The sequence below is a fragment of the Pelodiscus sinensis genome, chromosome 7, assembly GCF_052426305.1.
Source record: "Pelodiscus sinensis isolate ZL-2025 chromosome 7, ASM5242630v1, whole genome shotgun sequence".
In the NCBI taxonomy this organism is placed as follows: domain Eukaryota; kingdom Metazoa; phylum Chordata; order Testudines; family Trionychidae; genus Pelodiscus; species Pelodiscus sinensis.
The window spans coordinates 77,340,437-77,345,230 of NC_143058.1; positions in this window are offsets into that span (position 1 = coordinate 77,340,437).

Consider the following 4,794-nt stretch of genomic DNA (forward strand, 5'->3'; position numbering starts at 1 on the left):
GGTTTCTCGCTTTTTTCCCCATCACAGCCTTTTACGAGAAGTGGGAAGCATTTCCATATATTCCTGAAAAATGCCTCAAGACATTGTACCCCATGGAACATTTGAAATTCAATTATATCTACTGATGGAGCTCTTTAGCAATAGAAGCAGTTCCTTTTAAAACTGTGTTTAAGAATGCTACAGCTGTAGCTCCTTAAACAATAATTGACTTAATTAAAAAAAAAACCTGCATTTAGTGATGAAAATATCTTTTGTTTTGTTTTTTAAACTACACGTAGGCTAAACTCCAGAGGGCCAAACTGCTCATGTGTTCTTGAACAGGAAGGAGTATGACAACTTTTCAGAGCATTTGGGACTATGATTGCTCCCGGTGTAGCAGGACAAGCTGTAAATTATCAGATATTGACTGGAGTGGAAAATCAAAAGTCCCAAGTCTGACTCAGAAAATAACCTTCTAATCTCATTTTCAGAAGTCAGGGAGGGACAGCAAGTGATTCCTTAGGCTTCAGACTGAAAAAGAAGCATGTAGAATTTCTCCTGTTATAACATGCTCTGATACTCATACATGTGAGATCCTGGTCCTCCTATTAGTATAAAATGCCTTGTGATGTCTGCTCATGTTTCAGACTAAGTTTGTTTAATTGCATGATGCAACACAACATCCACTAGTAGAGGATAAACCAAATAATGCTATGGAATTGAAAGAGTGGAAGAGGCAGGCAAAGGTCTTCCATCCCTGTTCTTAGGAATATTCATTGGTAATTACTTTCAAGAGCCAGTCAATGAAAAAAAATTAAAATATTTTCTTTTGTTTTAATGAAGTCCAATTTTGACTAGGGGTATTTTGAGCATGTACTTGCTGCCAGCATTGAAATATGTGGTTTAAAAAATCTGTTTCCCATTTTTGTCTTATGGTCAGTCCTGTGATAACGATATCATTCAACAAGAACTAGTAAATATATGGCAGAGTCTTTGACAGTAACTTGATTTAACCAAATCACAGTGCTCTTTGCTTTGCATCCTGGTGAGCTGTGAATTGCTCTCTTTGTCTCTGCATTCAGCTGAGAATGAGGTTGAAGCTTTGCACTGATTTGTTAAAAGGATTACCGTGAAAAGAAAAAACGAGGCATTATTTTAATGTGCTGCCCTAATCATCACGGAGTAAATCAACTGAATATGATGGATGTTTATAGAGGGAACTTGCTAGTAAAGATAAGGAGGAGTAGCATACCACAAGAAGAGCTGTCCTTGCTGTTTTTCAGAGTGTTTGAGAAACCCTATAGCATGGAAATGTTGCTGAAAGCCTGTTCTTGTGGTATTTAAAACTGGATTTTCAGATCAAAGGGTTTTTTCATTGGTGGATTTCCCTCCTTCTGGATCAGATGCATCAAGAAGTACTGATTATCTGAATGAACGTTTCCTTTTTTTCTAGCCAAGATGGCATGCAAATGATTTTCTTTGCTACCAACACCACATTAGACGTGTAGAGTACTCCTGGTCATTGCGCTGAATGAGTGACCACTGGAAAAAATTGTGAATGGAACCAATGTTACATGTCATAACACTAGTTATAATGCAATAGCCCCAAATAGATGACATATTTCATGCAATATGCATTTTACTTGTTGATAGTACCTTGCTCCTGCTGTATTACTAGCTGTTTATATTAATCTGGTAGCTTATTGATACAGTGCTATAAACACTCTGCTATATAATAATAGTCAGGGCTCGACAAATAATGTAATCTACTCACCTGTGGCGAGTAGATTACGACCCGGAAGAGCCGGCGCAGAGCGATCTGCGCATGCACAGAGCACAGAACAGCACGAAACTGTGTGGCTGGCGAGCGGGACTTGCCGCTGCTTGGTGAGACCTGATAGTAGTCATGACAGATATTTGTTTCCACTGAAGACTTTTTTTTTTAAGATATTCTGACTCTCATCCTGTTCTTTCCCTTATAGCATGGATTCCACTTGTTAGCAATCTCAAGTCCTGGTTAAAAAATGGCCCATTATATCTGAAGGTTGCCAATAAGTGGAAGTAATGTATGGGTACAGCCAGGGAATGAAGCATTGGGACATGGATGATACCTCTTCTTGCCTGCCTGTAAATTTGCCTGTGGTGGGGAAGGGAAGCTATGTACAGAGAAATGGGGGATGTGGCCCTTATGCCGGGGCTTTTCATGCAGGACTTGGGGTTGTAGGGCTGTATGGTACAGGAGCCTGGGCTTGGAATGTGCCAGTTCTTCCTACCTTGGCTACAGCCCTGCAAATGTCCCCACTACTGCACTGATTGTAGCTTCCTCTTCCAGCCACACTCAGGCTTGCAGGGCTGCAGAAATAGGGGTCACAACAACACTTTGTCAATTAGCAGCATGCCTGTTGCCACTATTTGAATCCCATTAACATTAAATCAGTGGGGAAGGATTAATTAGTTCCCAGCAAAATGTTGCTACTAAGGCCTCGTCTAAACTATGAGTATAGGGCAAACTTAGCTACTTGAAGTGGATTTTCTTAACAATGAGTCCACACTGTTGAGCCCACTCCACTGACTTTAAGGGCTGTTAGTGAGTTTCAGTATTCCTTTTCATGAGGAGTATCGGTAAATTCAGCCTTGCATAGTCTACTTAAGGATAGTGCAGACTCAGCCCTCTGAATGTCAACTTTGGCCTCAGGCACTCAACATAGTGCCCAAATGTGACTGCTCTGGCCAGTACCTTCAAATCCGCTGCTCTCCACGTGCACAGAAAAAGCCCTGAGAAAGTCTGAATTTCATTTCCTGTTTGACCAGCATGGTGAGCAGAGCAGGCAGCACACCTGACTGTGAATGCCTAGGGTTGCAAGCAAGTTCCAGGATGGAGTGTGCAGGACATCCCAGAACTGATTGCGGTGTACGGAGAGGAATCTGTGCAGGCAGAACTATGAAGCAGCAAAAGAAACTGATATCTGTGTCAAGATTGCACAGGGCATTGTGGGAAAAGGATACACCAGGAATGCCCAGCAGTGCCGTGTGTACATATATGTAATTGTAGAAAGGTGGGGCTGGAATGGATCTCTAGAGGTTATTTGGTTCAGCATCCTGAAGCGGTCTCCCCTATGCAGCTCAAGTCCTGGCCCACCGTAGTAGTGACCAGACAGCCAACATAGGTAAACCTAGACAATCCTTGACATGCAGGACCCAGTAACCCTCTCCCATCTGGCACCCAGGGCTACCTGCTCAAATGTCTCCAAAAAAGCATCTGGGTCATCTGCTGGCCCCATTTTACAGAGTCCCAGGCCTGGTAGTTGGGTGCCATCCCCTCCCCCAGGACTCAATACTTGTTGCAGGAGTTGCTGCTGTACCTTGCTCTGCTTTTTAATGAAGTTCTGCAGGCTTTGCTGCTGCTCTGCCTATCAGGTTAGCAAGGCCTATCACTCTGGGAAGTTTTGCAGGGACTGCTGCATTTGCTCTTGCTGTTTGACCAGCCACTGCAGGGTCTCCTCCATTACTGGGCCTCCAACTTCGTTTGCTGGCACTGGATCCCACTTCTCACACCACACGTGGCAAGGTCCTCACTCAGGCCCCTTGTCCTGGGATACCTTCTGGTCCACAAGTCACCAGGACCAGATGGCATCACCCAAGAGTTCTGAAAGCACTCAAATGTGAAATTGCAGAACTATTAACTATGGTTTGTAACCTTTCCTTTAAATCAGCTTCTGTACCCAATGACTGGAAGATACCTAGAGTAACACCAACATTTCAAAAGGGCTCTAGAGGCAATCCCAGCAATTACAGACCGGTAAGTCTAATGTCAGTACTGGGCAAATTAGTTGAAACAATAGAAAGAATAAAATTGTCAGACATATAGAAGAACATAATTTGTTGGGCAAAAGTCAGCATGGTTTCTGTAAGGGGAAATCATGTCTTACTCATCCGTTAGAGTTCTTCAAAGGGGTCAACAAACATGTGGACAAGGGGATCTAGTGGCTATAGTGTACTTAGATTTCCAGAAAGCCTTTGACAACATCCCTCACCAAAGGCCCTTTCATAAATTAAGTTGTCATGGGATAAGAGGGAAGAACCTTTCATGGATTGAGAACTGGTTAAAAGACAGGAAACAAAGAGTAGGAATAAATGGCAAATTTTCAGAATGGAGAGGGGTAACTAGTGGTGTTCCCCAAGGGTCAGTCCTAGGACCAATCCTATTCAACTTATTCATAAATGATCTGGAGAAAGGGGTAAACAGTGAGGTGGCAAAGTTTGCAGACGATACTAAACTGCTCAAGGTAGTTAAGACCAAAGCAGACTGTGAAGAACTTCAAAAAGATCTCACCAAACTAAGTGACTAGGTAACAAAATGGTAAATGAAATTTAATGTTGATAAATGTAAAGTAATGCACATTGGAAAGAATAATCCCAACTATATATATAATATGATGGGGGCTAATATAGCTACAGCTAATCAGGAAAGAGATTTTGGAGTCATCGTGGATAGTTCTCTGAAGACGTCCAGGCAGTGTGCAGCGGCAGTCAAAAAAGCAAACAGGATGTTAGGAATCATTAAAAAAGGGATAGAGAATAAGACAGAGAATATCTTATTGCCCTTATATAAATCCATGGTACGCCCACATCTTGAATACTGCATACAGATGTGGTCTCCTCATGTCAAAAAAGTTATACTGGCATTAGAAAAGGTTCAGAGAAGGGCAACTAAAATGATGAGGGGTTTGGAACGGATCCCATATGAGGAGAGATTAAAGAGACTGAGACTTTTCAGCTTGGAAAAGAGACTGAGGGGGGATATGATAGAGGTCT